At 40.5% G+C, this 18,525-nt stretch overlaps 1 long non-coding RNA gene across 1 annotated transcript; it reads right to left on the bottom strand.

The window, feature by feature from the left end:
* Positions 1 to 250: 250 nt before the first annotated feature.
* LOC132078869 (uncharacterized) lies at positions 251 to 2,005 on the bottom strand. Its single transcript, XR_009419333.1, has 3 exons — positions 1,952 to 2,005; positions 559 to 668; positions 251 to 420 (listed from the first exon to the last, which is right to left on the bottom strand). It is a non-coding gene; the product is annotated as an uncharacterized LOC132078869 (long non-coding RNA).
* Between the last annotated feature and the right edge of the window lie 16,520 nt (positions 2,006 to 18,525).

Raw genomic sequence — 18,525 nt, 5'->3', positions numbered from 1 at the left:
CTGGGCTCTGAAAGTCAAGCTGTGTTCCTTCTGCTTCATACATCATCTTTCTAATAAAAGTTCTCAAGTGAGCCCCAGCTGCAATTCTGCTGCTGACGCACGTAACAAAACACCCCAGCTTGCTGTGCCATTGGCTGGGCAGGGGAGCACAAAAAAAAGCCAGAAGCCACTCAAGGGATTGTGAGGGACTTGAATTGAGCACGTGGGACAGAGTGATGTCAGCAGATGATACCCAGGATCTGGCAGAAGTCTTTCTTTGAGATGCAGATTCTGGAGCTGAGCATGGAGTACACAGTGGAGAATGTGGAATGCCTGACTCCTAAAACATTTGCACATGTTTAAAGTAACGATTATTATTTTGCTCTTTTCTGCTGAGTTGTTTTCCAAAAGCTCTCAGGTGTCTTGTATTTACAGGGTGCCCTGTGGCAGGAAGGAATGATGAATGTGACTCCATGTTCTCAGAAGGCTAATTTATTATTTTATGATGCTATATTATATTAAACTATATTAAATAATACTATACTAAACTATAGTAGAGAATACAGAAAGGATACTTACAGAAGATTAAAAAGATAATTATGAAAACTTGTGTCTCTTTCCAGAGCCTTGACACAGCTTGGCCGTAATGAGTGAAAACAACTCACAGCAGAATCCAAAGAAACAATCACCTGTTGGATAAACAATTAAGCAATCTCCAAACACATTGCATAGCAGCAACACACAGGAGAAGTGAATGAGACTATATTGTTTTCCTTTTTCTCTGAGGCTTCTCAGCTTCCCAGGAGAAGAATCCTGGGCAAGGGGATTTTTCCAGAAAATATGATGGCCATGCAGCGCTCCTTAAACACAGTTCCTTCTTTAACATGAACTCCATCTATGGGGTTTAGACAATGTTCTTCTGACATGTGAGAGGGAAAAAACCCAACATAAATCTAAATGTGATTGTTGGCTGAGTAACAGTTTGTTTAATTGAATCTGGTTTAGAGCTATTCAGAATTGATGACAGAATCACTGAATCACAGAACAGCCCAGTTTGGAAAGAACCTTAAAACTCATCCAGTGCCACCTCCTGCCATGGAAGGGACACCTTCCCCTGTTCCAGGCTGCTCCAAGCCCTATCCAATCTGGCCTTGGGCACTGCCAGGGATCCAGGGGCAGCCACAGCTTGGAACATGGTAATTTGTTCAATTTTCTAGTCCATGATAAATATATCAGAAGGTAGGCACAGACCCTGCCTTTCTAGAGGTGAAAATTCCATATTCTCTTAGGCTTCTCACCAGTCTAAACTCTGATTCACCTTTTCATGGAAACCTAGAAAAAAAGTCATAACATTTATAAAGCCACTACCCTGACAAAAGTTCTCTCTGCAAACAACTGGGTTTACATTCCTGCTGTGTAAGGATTTAGAATAGTTTTACGTCATGTTCTATGTCCTGCAGAGAATTTTTGTATATTTACCATGAATTTAAGCACAGGGTCAGCATGCAGGCCTGCTGTGGGTGGTGTTATCTGTTACAGAGTCACCAGACTTCTCAAAAATCATTGGCTTTGATTATATTTGGGAAGTTAGTCTGGCATTGATTTAGGTCATAGAGGAAGCAAATTATCAAGGAGTGGCTGACTTGACTGGACTGTGGCAACACATTAAGGCAGATGTCACAAACTGCATTTGGTTCTCATGCAAAGTGAGCATTGTAATGCTTAAATTTCAGGGATGATTCTCCCCTACTCCACCTGCCAAATTCTAACACACCAAATAATAAAGTGTAGGAAAGTTTGGGGAGGTTTTGTTTTGTTTTTAAGCAAGTACCTGACTGTACTCTGTTTCTCTCTCTTTGTTTTCAAGAGCCAGTGTCCTGTAAGGAGCTCAGAAGGCCTGGATGCAGCTCTCCACTTCTCTGCCTGTCCATGTGCAGCCTAAAGAGAGGTCAGGACAAGCACAGTGACTTACAGAAGCAGCTTTTCTTTGGGCTTGTCTTGACACCAGTGTTTCTCAGCCAAAAATGAAGTCTGGAAACAAGGAGAAATGATAGGTTAGGAGTGAACCATATTTTTGGTTTGTTTTTTTTTTTAAAGGACAGTATTGAAAAAGAATGCACCAGCATGAGGTAAGCTCAAACACACAACAACACAATGACTTAAGACTTCTGAATGTAATAATTAGTTTCAATTAATAATAATTAATTTGCAATTCGAATGCAAACAGAGCAATTAACAGACCTTGCATGAGAAGACTAATATTTAGGGCTGACATACCTGAAAGATTAAGGCAGAAACAGCAAAACATCCAAAATGAAGGGTCTTTGTGAGAGTAACTAAAGTCCTTGTACAGAAAGCTGTGTCAGTAAAGCACCACCATCAGACATACCTGAAATCTGCCCTCCCTGATCTTCAAGAATATTGGATGTATGATGTCACAACATATTTCTTTATAATATCACATCATGCTCCAGCTGACAGCTTATTTGAAACAATACTATTATTTTCAAAATACAGAGATGCAAGCCTTTCCTAAAGCTATCTTCTCAGATTATTGCTTTTTAAATATATTTAATAAAAAAATGTTGGTTAATGGAGACTGTAAATGCACTACTGAGCTGCTCTCTATTTGTGGTATTTTAAATTTGATTGAAAACAATTAGCAGATTAGTGAGATGCCTGTGAGCATTCATTAAAATGAGGCTTGTGGTTTGTGACTGTTGAATTTCACTGTGCATCTGGAGCTGTTTGCACTGGTGGCACAGTTTTCTGTCATCATAAAAAAGGGACTGTTCCCTATAAAGGTTATGCTGGCAAAAAATAAATTGTATTAAATCTTTCCAAAACTTCCCATTGAGAGAGCAGCAGCCTATTACCCACGGGGAATTTCTCTATCAGATGATGATGGCTCATGGACAATTTAATTTGTTATTTAGCAACAGCTTGTAAATCCCTCTCATATAAATAACATGCAGTTGTAAAAGCTGACTGCTAATGAGATGATTGACCCTAAAGGTCACACTGGCAGAATCCCCCATTGTTTGCTTAAGGATATAATTTTCATTTCATCTAACTGGAAACTGACATCCGAGCATAACATGACAAGACATTAAACAAAAAAAATTCTGCATTACTGGAAGAACTCTGCCATTGTTTTGTGTTTGAGATAAACATTGTTAGCTTGGGCTGAGCTGCTAGCAGGGCAGTCAGCTGATGGATATGGGACTCTCCAATGGACTGTGGGGAGAGATGAATACATCTCTGAAAAATATCTGGTGAGCAAGTACAGTATCAAAGGTGAGCATGGTCTGAACGTGAACGTTCAATTTTTCAGTTCATTAAAATCAAGTTCAATTCCAAAACTCATCTCAAGGTGAGGTGATTGGGGTAAGGAGGTTTTACAGCGGTTTTGCTTGTGTTATATTAGGAATTTTTTTTTTTTGCTGTTGCCTGCATTTTTAATATTGAGTTGCTAGAAAAATCTCAAGCAGCTTAGTGCACTACCGAACAAAATTGTATGGACAAAAGTCTTGACTTAAAAATGGTCAATACAGTAAAAATATTTAATTTTCAGAATCTATGTACTCAGTAGTCTGATAATATCAAGCAAAAATTAAGTATAAAGCTGCTGTGTCACATTATACTTTCTGCCACCTTCTGCTTTCTCAGTACCTACCACAGCACCTGTCCTCATATTTCTTTCTTTCGTCTGCAGTCATGCAAAAAGCCTCCAAATTAATCCAGCATTCTTCCCTGAGCAGGGATTATTTGGGACTTTTGTGCCAATGTCCATCCTGAATCATGTAGTACTTGGCTGATGTTGAATATACCCAACAGAGAAATATTTAACCAATACAGGAGAGAACAAGCATTACTGATCTCAGTTAATCCAGTAAGACTAAATAATGTAAATGAACTGTGCAATACATTATAATTTTCAGCACATTAATTTGGGATAATCATGGTGATTACATAACCAGCTATCTGATCAAGAAACCCATGGGCAGATCTGTAAGAATGCTTCAGAGACATCAAATATATTGGCAGGTACCTCAGTGCCTTCATAAACCCCTGATATCTACTAGGGAAAGCGTATCCACAAGACGTAGATAGCATTTGTAGCTATATATTATTCTTATCAAAATATTGGTTACATATAAAGCTCAAAATATTGGTCCACTTGGCAAAATCTACATCAGATAACATTGGGCATTGCTCCAGCTCCTAGGAACACTTTTGAAAATTCGAGGTACTTTCAAAGGTCAACCTCTGCTGTTTAGTTCATAGAAAACACAACACACACTCTCAGAAAGACTTAAATTAGCACTGATACCCACCAATCAATCTGAAGGAAATTATAGGCTGCATGTAGGTAGATGATACCTCATCTTTATATTGATGCATATGCAGACCTTAAGAAGAGCTCTGTGCTCTGCATGTCCCATTTCCATCTCTAAGGGTTCAACAGGGAATTCAGGAATTCCAAGGTCTCTTGATGTAGGTTGAGCATCTGTTTCCCCAGAATAAAAGAGGATGACCATATTTTGAATCTGCTTGGCATTGATTACCTTGTGGTACAGTCCCAGACTAGTTGTTTATGAGAACTTCACACTCCATCAGGTTTCCCTGTATTTTAGAGAAATGGAGAAGTCATATTAATTGACAGGAAGAAAATCCAAAAGCTGCCTGCTTGAGCATAAAACAAAGTAAGGATGACAAGAGTTTTCAGACCAGATGTGTGCCCTAGGGTGACTTTCTGATGCTTGTATCCCCAGTAGTCTGTTCTGTATCCCCAGTAGTCTGTCTGCTTGATATTGATATATAGTTATTGAATTCTGTGCTATACCCTCTGTGTTATCATTTAACAATATAATAATGAAATATTCAAATACCTTTAAGTTTCTTTTTACTTTGGTATCCTGCACTGACAGACAAAAAGCATCAACAAGAATGAGTCATTTGCTTAATGTCCCATTCTTAAGCCCCCTTTTTTTCTGTTTTTCAATAAAAGCCAGCTCTGCCACTCTGCAAACATTAACCTAATATCCAGAGTAGGATTTTCAGTGCATACCAGGGCATTTATACTATAGCACTACCTGGATCTACCCTCCCATAACGTTCCTGTTCTTTTACAGCACAGACTTGTACTATCTTAACCCAGAACTAAACCACGCCAATTTCTAGTTTGGGGAAGATGTCAAGAAATAATGAGGCAAATGTAATTAATCCACTGTAGACACCATTATTTTTCAGTGTAATGGAATGGAGAATTTTTCAAAGAAATCAAAGTAAACATCAGTTTTTTGATTTAAAATTCCCTAAAGAAGAAGTTAACTGTGAAGTGTCAAACACCCAGCCCCACAAAAAATTATATTACTTGCAATATTTTCCTTACTGTATTTATTACACTGTCCAATGTGCATCTGAAATTTTTCTCATGTCAATTTTACCAGCCCCTTCCTAGGAGATGTCACCTGGATGGACAGGAGACCATCAACAGAAGTGTGACAGAAACCTCACTCACATCACAGCTGTGGGGATGGGATTTACTCCTGTGAGGAAATCCCATTAGAACCCACATAATGAACTGAGATTATTTAATCACTCCACTCCTAAATTCGGCTTACAAGAGCGCAGGAGAAGGAGCAGTCTTAGATGTTGATGTGCAGCTTAGCTGGGCAAAACACAGCAAACTGTTCACAGGGCTCTACTGCTCATGGGCTCTTGTCCTGAGAAGCCTAGAAGAACACAATAAAGGCATTTAAGCCTCAAGTGTTTTGTATCAATGAGAAAATAAGTGCCTGTGGCCAGAATAATTTTATTTTATTCCTAGGCTGGAACGATATTCTGATATTCTGTCTGAAAGGGTGATATTCTGTCTGAAAGAATTGCACAAAGGATTTTATTGGACTAATCAGGGTCCCTGGTGAATAGACCTAATTGTTAAACTGCCATGGAAACATCAGCACGGTTCCAGGTGATTGATAACTTCTGTTATTTTCAAAACACGGAGAATGCAGAGAAGGAAATATTTAGATAACAAAGAATGCATAATCTGTCATACCTTTAAAGAATGTTGATCTTTTATGGAACTACTATTATCTCATCCTTTTATCCATAATCAACACAAAAAGCAGAGCAGAAGTCATTTGCATTCTCCTCAGGCCTACTGCTTTTCCCTAAAACTGGAGGAAAACATAGCTAGGACCTTTTATCATACAGGACAAATAAAACAGCAGACAAGATGAAAGCAGAATTGCTAATGGGAGTTCTTGCACAGACATTACCAGGGTCAGTGTCCAGTGGAAATGGAGGAGCAGGATGTTAGGCAAACCCAGCGACTGCTCCTTCTCCTGGCTCTGGATGACTCCATGAAATTACTGCAGCTTGGTGGAGGAAATGGTTGGGAATTGGGATGGATAGTTTATGGAATATTGTTACCTAAAGCCTTCTGGATCATGACTGTTGGGAAAAAAGCTCATTGTGCAGAAAGTCCCCTTGTTTTTGGGGCCCAGCTGGCACACTGGAACAGAGCAGTCGGGAGAAGGCTCTCACTCAGACATGAGAAAGGCAGCAGTGGTTATGTGGAGGATTACAATCAGATTTATTGCTGATACAGTGAAGAATATTGGCAGTGCAGTCTGTAATAGAAGCAGGTCTGGAAGGTGGTAACAGAAATGGGTTTGGGTGGGAATGCACAGGTTGGCAGAATGCACAGGCATACAGCCCTTGTGGAGCTCCTCTGGGGTATCATGTCTCTGTGTGACAATCTGGCCTTTACTCACCCATCCCAAAGGGAGAGTCCCCTGTGGTCAGGCTGGACCTGGACAGACCCTGCAGGGCTCCCTGCCAAACAGGAGATCCACCCTGAACCTGCCTGCAGCCTTGGGACACCAGTTTGTCCAGCTGGCCCAACCTCCACTAACATTTTGTACTCTTTTGGAGTCTCATGTGCAGCACAGTCAATTAGCACAGCTCCCTATCTCTGGAATATATCCATTATTTGAGCATCCAGAGAGTTCCTCCTGCAATTCCTACAGGTGTTCTTATCTCAGGATAATTCACACCATCAGAGACAATCACAAGGGAGAGGGGGTGTGTTGAGGGGGGAGGCAGGAGGGACACACCTGATGACCTTCAGCGCTGTCACACACATTGGGATGCCTTGAAAGGCTGACCTAGAGAAGAGGCTGGATAGAGCTAAAGAATAAAGTAGGGATTTATTAAAAGGCCTCAATGGATCCACCTTGGGCAGCACAAGAGCCCAGCCAGGGCTGCACCCAAGATGAACCAAAATGGTCCCAAAATGCACGGCCGGGCACGGGCTCTGTCACTGTGATCAGTTCTGCTCCATTTGCACCTTGCAGTTCATTGTCCCATTCCAGCCTTAGCCCAGGCAGTCCCATCCTGCTTGTTTTTCTCTCTCCAGCCCACGGTGTTTGTGCTCTTGGGGCTGAGATTTGGATCATTTGTCCTTGGTCCTCAGCTGGAGCAGGAATTGTTTTGTCTCCCTGCTCTGTGCACAGAGCTCACCATCCCCTCATGTGGAGCTCAGACCCACACACTAAAGCAGCACAGAGTCTGAAAATTATAAAAGCTAAAAATTCAGGCATCATTTGTAATCGAAAGGAAGAGTAACAGGCTTGTGACTATACTGAGTATAAAGAATTTGAGTGAGAAACCTGCAAGCTTTTCCCCAGTAACACCCGGAATGCGTTATTTCCTCCCATAAGACACACCCTCCCCTTTTCCAAGAGAAGGCCTCCTTGTTTTCTCCTCACAGCCCAGCTGAGCACAGACAGTCATGGCCATTTGCCCAAGACCTCCCCATGCCAGAGCAGCCCTTCAGACCAGCAGGGCCTTGCTGTGGGTGCCAATGGCTCCAGAGTTCCCAGCAGGTGCCCCTCACCCAGGGATTCCCTGTTGTAGGAGTGATGGGGGTAGGATGGTTGGGATGGATGGAGACAAGAGATCTCTGCAGCCAGGTTGTAGAACTTGGGGTTTATTGCAAAGGGCCTGGGGGCAGGGCCCTGCTGGGAGCTGCCAGCCACAGCTCAGGGCAGGCCCGAGAGAAGAGAGTAAAAGGGTAAAAGAGCGAAAGCGTAAGAGAGTAGAAGGCGTAAGAGAAAGCAAAGTTCCCGTTACAATACCATAAATCTCCTTCTCTGTTGAATATTCTAACTCCGATATTAGAATTACTAACCAATCTAGTACAAGATACAAATCCTACAGCATTTACATACAGCCTATAAGAATCATTACATTACCACACTGTGTTACATTTTAAATCCTAAAAACTCCTCTTTGGGCCCCTCCTGCCAAGCTGGCAGGGTCTGCTCTGACCCTTGGGCCTGTCTGCAAGCAGAGGGTGTTGTTCCATCAAAAGGGGATCACCTTCAGCTGGCCACACCATTGTTTTCCAGTTGTTCAGTAACTGAGGTATCTCAAGCTTGCTTTCATTTCAATCTTGCTTATAGTTTCTATATTCTCAAAATCTTTTGCTAGACAATCATATTTATAAGGCTTTCCTGTTTCATCTTCCCCAACACCCTGCACAGGGCAGGGCTCAGCACAGCAGCAGTGACATCCAGAACCTTCTCCAGCCACAACTCCCTCTGGGACACCAACAGGAAACCCTTGTTGAGTGCATTTATTCCCTAACTCCAGGAGAGCACATTCCAGATTCAGGGCATGCCCAAATCACTACTTATCTGCTTAGATCTAGGAATACAAACATATCATTGAAATGTAAAATTTCTGAGCAAGGGAACAGCAGCCTGTGCCACATGATCTCCACTGAGATTGCTGGAGAGTGAAAAAAAGCCAAATTCAAACTAATGTCAGAAGGAAATAATTTTAAACAGAGCAACCTTTATCTTCATTTCATCTCACTGATGTGATGGAAAAAAGGCCTTTTATGAGGGAGGGATGAGTCTAAAATTTTTGAAGGTTCATTTCAAAGGCTTTTTAACTGATTATCCAGAGCATCCCTTTGGTACAAAAAGCAAACCAGAGTAATTTTTTCATCCCTTGAGACTACCATCCCCATTTGGAGTACTCAGAAAAACCTTTCCCACACAGTCCTTCCTTTGCACTCAGAAGAATTTCTCTGGAGTGCAGGGACATGTGAACTGATTTGCAGGCCAAAAAAAATCCAGATTTTGAACTGAGAAATTCCAGACTGGTTCATTTAAACTACTCCTAAGGAATGAGGCAGCTTACTTATCTGAATATTGAGAAATCATTAATTATTAGTTGGTCACACTGGTAAGACTCAGTGAGAGATTCTTGTTCACGTCAGCTGAACAAAATCCCAACTCTGTTAACACAAGAAATAGTAACCAAACAACAGGAATACAAAATCTGCTATTTTCTGTTATACTCTCTCCAGCTCTAGTGTGCTCTGTTGAATTGTTCCAGCTCTTGTCTGCTTTAACACAAATAGGGAAGAAATGTCTCCTGGTCTTACAGGACATGCACAGGTTTTGGTTCAGGTTCCGGCTTTATTACGCTTTCTGTGCAGCCCTGCCCAGCTCCTTCAGTGTCTCAGTTTCAGGTGTTTCATTTGTGCAAGATGTCAGACAACACTTTGTCACAGCTCTGAGGTGTTGTGCAGGTAACTGAAAAAAATGATGCATCCAGCACTACACAATGGAATTTTATACTAATGTACACTGGAGAGAAGTGCATTGCTCCCCTTCAACTCACTTGGACTCTTGATGGAACCAATCTCCAAGAAAAAATTGTTACAAGGCCTTGTAATGCTGGAGCCTCTAAAGCCTGGCTATTAATTAATAATTAATGTGCTTTTTCTCTGCTCCAGCAGGGAGGTAAATAACCAGGTTAGTGCTTGTGAAAAGCTGTGACTTTTTACCCTCTGTAATTTTATTGACCAATCCAGTATCATTTGCTCCTTCTTCCCTTCCTTTCTGCCATTCACTAATCTCAGGCAATACCAGAGCAAATTGTCCTCATTCTTTCTTTACTGTTGAGATGGACTTCAGAATTTATCCAGCTTGAATGTCACATTTTAATTTTTTTTCTTCCAGAGACTTTATCATTTAAACCAAGTTTATCACCTGCTGTCCTTGCACAGTTATCTGTTCACACAGTCCCAGTTCCTGAAAGGGACACTGTTTTGGCACATAACATTTTCATTTAAATGATTGGTGTGTGTTTAAAAATCATTTATCACTAGGACTCAAACATAACACAAACCACGTGATGAACACACAGTTCATCTCAGCACCAAGGGGGTGATAAGTAAAAAGATAACTGACTAAATGGTATTTAGCTCAGGAAAGTACATATGCCTTCTCGTCAGAAACCACAGTAGAGATGGGAGAGGAGAATTGGCAGGAGGGTGATTTTTTTTTTGTTTCTGGCCATATAAAGGTTTGGCACACAACATATTCCACAGGAACATCATCAGCAAAGCACACAGGCATCAGTCAGGAATATTTTTTGAGAGGATAACACATAAAATGAGACATGCTCAGAGTAAAGGGTAATGAGGAATTGACCATTGTTCTGAAGTATCTGCTTGGGGACTATATAAATCCTCTTTATTGATCCATGTATTACAATGACAATTCCTACTCAAAAATTCAAGTTATTTATAGTCCCATAGATCTGCTTTAAGCTGAACACGTTTTTTTTTTTTTACAAAACAAGATCTGAAAGTCCTTTTTTCTTAACTATCAAGAGAGATTAATTTTGCAAGGGACTAGAAATTTTATTTCTAATCTTCACCTGCTGTGGCTCGGGTTCCAATGCCCTTCTTTATTTACACTCAGGAATGTGCTCTGTGTTAATGTGAGAGGGCAAAACTGCCCTGCTCTGGTCTCCTGAGGATCATTCTCACTGCTAATAATGAAGGGATGGGGCTATCATTGGGTTAAGAATGATTTGTTGCTCAGATAAATATTTGTTTCAGAGGCTGTGAGATTTTAGAGTAAGCATTTGGCCATAGCTTAAAGTAGTTACAAGTTCATTGTTACAAGATAATATAACTTTCTGGTCTAATAGATAGTTGTCACAAGGTGTATTTTGTTTTTCTAACTTATCACTTTTTCTTACTTCTACTGTACTGTGGGTACTTTTCTCTAATAGGCTTCTGTCTCACATGTACACAGATGCTTCTGTTATAATTTCTGAACTCTTAGTTTACTCAATATAACTACACCCTTACATTATAAACTCTTCACCGTCTTATTAGTACAGTTTTCACTTATTTAAGGTATATTCTTACTCACAACTATAGAAACATAAGTTTATTATTTTTCTGCTTAATGTCTGTGTACTGTATTTTTATATTAATCGAATCAAATAAATTAATAGATCAAATCCTTCAGTGTCTGTGGAAGTTTCTGGTTTTATGATTCCTGAGGATACAGAACAACCTTTTCTGATATAGCTGAACTCATTTAGGCTGCATCTAACTAGAGAGTTCCAGGAATGCCATGCACAGACCATGCACAGACCTTGGTGCTTTTCCTGGAAAGACATTCCAGCCTCACAGAACCTTGGAATTGCTTAGAGCTTTCACCAGCAGGGAAGCAGGACTCAGGAGCTTTCCTCCAAATGCATTTTTCCTCTGATTCTAAGGAAAATTTGAGAGTGTTCTCTGGCATGGGGAGCTGGGGATGCTCAGTGCCTGCAGACAGCTGTGCAGGGGATGCAATTCCCAGCCCAGCCTGTGCTGCCCACTGAAGGATTCACCTGCAATCAAATTCACCCTTAAACTTCTGAATTCATGGAAAACTTGGAGTTATCCAGCTCTCTTTTAGCATCATAAGATAATAAGTTCATTGTGGTTCTCTCTCTAATGCATGTGCAAATCGGTGGTGATGCAGAAATCCAATTGTTCTATAAACAGTCAATAAGAAAAAAAAAATTCTTTGATTGTTGGGAAATTCTATCAAACTGTATGAAAATTATTTCTTCACTTCTGAATTGGACCTGTCAGAGTGATTCTTTCTTTTTAAAAAAGTCCACCCCACATATCATTCCTTCAGCTTGCAACAGACAAAGGATAAATATCATAAAATCAGAGGAATAAAACACTGCAACATCAGAAAGAGCTCCTGTGAGAGGTTTGATTCTCTTTCACCCCTGGGTGAAAGGCAATCTGAAACACAAAATTCTGTTTAAGGCATAGTCACATTGTCAGCCATATATTATGGTTCAGACCATGTGACTGTGGTGATGATTCCTTTATAGCAAGAAAAAACAAAGTTGATTGTGTTGCAGATAGGAGCAGTGAAGAAAATAGCTTGAGTGGATGTACAAATTTTCTAGGAGTTATCCCACAAGACTAGAAATGCTTGAGAACTGTATAAACTGACCTATCAGTCCTTTTTATAAAGGCTGAATGTCAAGGATTTAAATGTCCATGTTTGGAGAATCTTTCTCAAAATTTTGATTTCTTTGTCATTCTCTCTCATCCTACACACACATACTCATATTTATGAGTATGCCTCGTTTACAGTGTATTTTCAAAAAAAAAAAATATCAGGGTTTTTCTTGTTTATGCTGCTTTCTGCTCTGCTACTCATCCCACAAATCACTACATTCCCGATCTGATTTGAGGCTTACTGCATAGACACCAAAAACAATTATACTCACCGCAGCCTGCAGCACAGAGATTGGATTACAAGAGGCACCTTATGTTTTAGCTGCTCACTCCCTTTCAGCTCCTGCATATTATTTGAATTTTCATCAGCTGCCTGGTACAACTCTGAGCATTTCCAGAGTCTGAGGCCACTGGGTGCTGCAGGAAAGTTCCAGTGATGTATGAGACTGCCAGAGGAACAGCAAGAGCTGCAAGTTTGAAACTTATTCTCTGTGCTCGTGTCCTCAGAGAAAATCACTGCAGAGCACAAGGCCATATTTTGTGGGTTTAAGTGTTAATTAAGTGCTGAATAGATCTCACTCTGATTCCCTGCACAGGGAAGTTTCTACCCTCTGAGGCAGGTGAATACTCACAGCAACAATTTATTTTTTTTTTTTTTCTTTTTTCAGCTGTAGCCCTTTTTCCTCATTAGCTCCTCATCCCTTCTAGAAACTTGTTTGAATGTTTTATGTGTAACACCCAGTGCATTGAGCACAACATTTTATCAACACTTCCAAAATTTGAATTCCAGTTTTTAAGGAAATTCTTTTAGTAAATATGAAAATTGTTGGTACACACTTACCTGAGCAGGAATCACGATAGACCAGGCTGCATTGAATTATATCTGACTTTGTGTCTTGCTGAGCTCTCTGTGCTTCACCTAGCACCTAAAAGCAATCAGAAACATCAACCAGAAATAGAGAAATTTCCCCTCCCACCTGCACCTGCCATGGGTGGGACCAGGGCTGCCACTGCCTTACCCAGCTTGTAACAAATGATCCTTATGCTCCCAAGCCCTCCACGAGGACTACAGTTCCCAAAATTCCTTGCCACAAACTGAACTGGTGTCAGACCATCAAATTCCATGATGAAATGAACACTTGCAGCAATAATGTGCCTTCTCTTCATACAAATTACTTTCCTATGACTGACAGAATTTGACTGGCACTTGTTGGCAGAAAAAAAAAAATCCACAAAACACCCTGAAAATATGACTAGAAATGAAAACTAAAATTAGACAGAACAATTCTGAAAATTTTGGAAAATATATACTTCTAGGTTTTAAAAAAATGTTTCTTCTTGCTATTTGCAACTATAAGTTGGTTTTGGTAATAAAAGTCTTCACATCAATATCTGCTCCTTTGCCCATCACAAAGCATAAGGGGAAGTAAATTCTCAAAATTACTAGATTCTGTTTGTGTCACATTAGGATTGCAAAAAAACCCCACTCACCTAATCCTTTCATACATTTTTAACTGATAAAATAGTTTCAGAAACAGAAGCTGTGGGAAAACTTGGAAAATAGTTAGTAAGGCAGTCCCAGGTTTGTAAGATAACACTTTTCCTCCCTCTCTGATATTAGCAGGCTGTCTGAAAGGACAGGTTCTTACTAGATTCTGAATTAAAAAGCTCTCAAATGAATTGCCACATGGACAAGAGCTGACACAATGCTAAATTTAATTAATTAATTAAGCCAGAGCATTCATGAGGATGGGACAGAAAGAAGAGGATAATGGACACTTCTGTTTTAGTCAAACATTGGACTGGGTCTGTATAATCATGGGCTGAAAATTCCCTGATTTTTAGGGTTTTTTTGTAAATGATGAAAACAGAAGCAGCAGACATTTATGCCAGTCTAAATAAAGCCCCTTTGTCATCCACTGTTTGTTTTATTTATGGAAGAAGCATTCTATAGAACAAAATGAATGCCTGCTGTTGCATGTAATATAAGAGGCCTGGGAAATGTCCATTAAAGCCCTACAGCATTTGATGATTCATCCTTGACCTTTTTTTTTTTTTTTTTTTTTTTGTGAGGATTAATTGTAACTCCTGCTTGGTGTTGCAATGACATTTTAGCCAACCTGCCTTTATTTGGTGTAACAGGTGATTCTGGGTGGCACAGTTGAGCCAGCTCACACCTGGCCCTGCAGGAGCTGGGAAATCTTGGGACAAGGACCAGGAGGTCCCTCTGTCCCTCTGGAGGGGACTGACAGGCTCCTGCCCCCTTCCCCACCCTGCCCTGCAGAATCACCCTGGCTTGAGAGCTGCACAAAAGTCCTGAGCTGAGGGAAGGGGGAGGTCACACAAATTGCCAGAATCATCTGGAGCCTAACTCTAACCAGCTGCCCTGTCTCACACCTGAGACACTTGGAATTCAGCTCTGAATTCTCCTTGTTCATGTGATTTTAAGTAAAACACCTTATTTCTGGTTAAAGTCATTATATTCTTCTTTTGTAAAATATGATAAATATTCCTCAGCAATGTCTAAAGGAGTATTCCCTTGCATATGAAACTCCCAGCACTGGTATATCAGTATCTGAAAATGAGTCCAAAAGCAATCCCATCTGTGGCAGGAAATGTGGAAGTGGAGTTTGTTTTAAAGGTGATTCAGTTGGCTTTGTTGCTCCCAATCATATAAATAATATTTTAGTTTAAAAAAATGCACATCTTTTGTTTTCATATTCATTGGTAAAACTGCCAGCTTGTGAAATTTGGCAGAATGAACTGTGTCAGTGTTGCCATCAGGGAACATTACACTAACAAAGGAAGAAATGACAAAAAGGCCCCCCAACCACAAGACCTGTTTTATAATTCAAAAACAAGCTGTTATGAAAGACAGGGAAATTACTTTCTTTGCAGTTAAATATTTTGAAGGTAAAAAAAAAAAAAATCAAGGCTAGGCTTGGCCAACCCAGAAACCCAAGATACAAAATGAGAACCCAGTCCAGATTCAGCCATCATTTACCAGTGCTGCCTTTCTGGCTGTTTCTTCTGGACTTCACAAATCACAGCATTTCCACAGGAGTAAAGGAAGAAATCTCTGTGTTCCTCAGCACCATGGCATGTCTGTATTTAGACTGGATGAGCATGCCTGGTAGTGTCCAAGGCCAGGCTGGACAGGGCTTGGAGCACCCTGGGACAGTGGAAGGTGTCCATCCCATGGCACGGGGTGGAAAATGATGATTTTCTTTGGTCCTTTTCAGTCCTACCCCATTCCATGAGTCTACACAAGATGGTTGGCCTGGGGCCTCCTGATGAACAGGAATTTGAGCTGTCAGAATTAATTTGTATTTTGTGAGTGTCCAGAAAAATATCAGGGCAAGGTACTATTGCCCTCATTCTAGAAATGTTTCTCCAATCGTGGAATAAAACAGGCAACCTCTACTCATCCCTTCCCTCTGCCTCTGGTCTTACAAACCTCCTTCAAACAGGCACCAGAAACAGTGGCACGAGAAGAAAGGGAATTTTGCAAGTTATTCCATATCCCCTCTGAAGAGATGGCTGAGATTTTCATGTTGATGATTTCAGTGGTTTAATGTTTGCAATGTGGGGGGGCGGAAGAACAAAAAAAGAAAAGATAGTTGTGTTGCAATGCTAATGAGCACATTTACAAGGCTCTGCCAGCAATGCTGAGCTTCAGCTCGCTTTTATTAGCCATTTTGGAAGATGTCTTAGTTGCAGTTGCACAAAAAGCATTGTCAGGACTTTTATATTTTCTCATTTTGAATACTGTGACATCACTTGGAGAGGGTCTGGTTCTGCAGCACATAAGCCAGTATCAGTATTGTATAATACAGCAGCTAGACTCATTTTGCAGCGTGATTACAAAACCCATCACTGTGAATTATAGAGCAAGTTAAATTGGTTTCCACCTTCTGCAAAGCCAGAATATTATCTTGCACAAATAGTATACAAATGTAGAAATAATACAAGTCCAACTTATCTGAATGACAGAGCACAGAAAGCTTTCATTGCTCACTCCATCAGTACTTTCTATTTTCTGCTAATGACACATGCTGTGGTCTGAAAGCAAACTCTAGCAACAGTGAATGCTCTCACTTTTTACTTTTTACTTTTTACATTTTTATTTTTACGAAGCTTCAATTTACTAGAACATCCTGCTGCTGCTAAAAGCTTTCCAAATCTAAAAAATAATTTTCCAAGCAACCTTTTTACATAGAATCACAGAATGGCCCAGTGTGGAAGGGGGCTTAGAGCTCATCCAGTGCCACCCCTGCCATGTCAGGGACACCTCCCACTGTCCCAGGTGCTCCAGCCCCAGTGTCCAGCCTGGCCTTGGGCACTGCCAGGGATCCAGGGGCAGCCCCAGCTGCTCTGGGCACCCTGTGCCAGGGCCTGCCCACCCTGCCAGGGAACAATTCCTCATTCCCAGTATCCCACCAAGCCCTGCCCTCTGGCACTGGCAGCCATTCCCTGGCTCCTGGCACTGCAGTTCTGATGAACTTTTGATGAACTTTCCACTTCTCTTGATCAGAAGCACTTGTGAATGTCTGCCACTAATGAACATTTTTTTTTTTCTATTATTTATTTTTTTCTATTATTTATATTTTTCTATTAATTAAAAAGCACCATCATTAGCTTCAGATTTTTCAGCATAATTTAAATACTGGATGAGTATTTAAATTCGTATGAATAACTCAGACTGTTCAGTCTTCCCTGCAAGAGGAAGGGAGCTTGGTGAATCTCACTCTCCTGGATGAGCTGCATTTTCTGGTCCCTGAACACTGACCAGCTGAAAAAGAGTTACATGGTCTTAATGAACTTTCTAACATTATACTCCCAGTATTCCAGTTCAGGATAGGTGTGGTGAAGAGAGGAGCAGGCAGAGGAGAAGAAACAGCCAAACAGCTCCATAAGACTGAAATTATATCCCAAGGAAACCAGATACAGGAAAAGGCTACCTGCCAAAAATGCCTCCTGCTAGACAGACCTTGGAGAAGCTTTCTAAATCCATTTTTCAGTTCTAGAATCCCATGACTATGGAGGCTGTTAAAAAAATTGCCACACACATTTGTAGGTAGATGCAACTGCATGGATGTTGTAGAGCTGATTTATTTTTCTCTTTCTATTTAAATCAGCAGCTCCATCTCTAGCAGAGCTGTACAAATAGAGTTATTCCAAGCAGACTATTTTGCAGACATTCTGTCTGTTCTCCAGACTGAGAATTGTCACTGCTGTGCTGCCACAGAGCTGATGGGATTTGGAGTTGCCATAGTGTTAAATGTTTCTCCTGTGATCAGCAACTGCTGATTTAAATGAAAGTCTTGAGCCATTTTCTCTCCTCTGTATTTCACAGTCATTTCAGTCATCATAGACAAAAAGGTGTAATGATACCAGGTAAAAAATGTATTTAAATGAGCTTGCTGTGATCTGATTTCAAGGTCAGAGCACACAAACAGCCTCTGCTTTCAGCTGCTGTAAAGGACAGGACACGCTGAGGACCTCCAGCCATCCGAGTTATATTTAATAAACATGTACACACATTCCCTTCACAGTGCTTTCATGTTGAAATGCCTGAGCTGAATTTTGTGTCCTTACAATGTGCACAGAATTCCAGCTCTCGTGGGGGCCATGATTTACTTCAGTGGCTGTGACAAACGATGTGAGGCACAGCCAGGCGAAGGCAGGCCAGGATCGATGGAGCTCTAAGGCACTTGGCACTTGTAAAAGATTTTGAATATTTACTTCTCAAATTTATCAGTATTAATATTTCTAATTTAATGCATTTTCCTTGTCATTTGCAATGAGTCAGTTGCTAATTAAATGTTGTTGAAAAAGATGAATTACAGATTTACATGCTTAAAAGGGGTGTCGCTAATATGTCTAAACCTAGATGTGAAATGTAGAACTGTGTGATCTAATCCCCCTAAATACTGTTGTTATCCATAATAATTCTATGCTGAGTTAATTGTCAAAAAAGGAGAAGTACTGGAAAACTGAATGATTGACATTTAACCCTCTAACATGTATTGGTATAAATTTTATATTCAGATTACATGGAATTAGTTTGCAGAATTAATCATTTCCCTTCAGTGGGGAGGCAATGGCACAAGAAACAGCGCATCTCCATTGACAGGTCAGAAATTCATTAATTCTTTTTCTCCCCTTTGCATTGTACCTATTCCTGTTTA

The sequence above is a fragment of the Ammospiza nelsoni genome, chromosome 13 (assembly GCF_027579445.1).
Source record: "Ammospiza nelsoni isolate bAmmNel1 chromosome 13, bAmmNel1.pri, whole genome shotgun sequence".
Taxonomy (NCBI): Eukaryota; Metazoa; Chordata; class Aves; order Passeriformes; family Passerellidae; genus Ammospiza; species Ammospiza nelsoni.
Note: the sequence above shows the minus strand (reverse complement) of the source record. Positions and strands in the feature narration are given on the sequence as shown.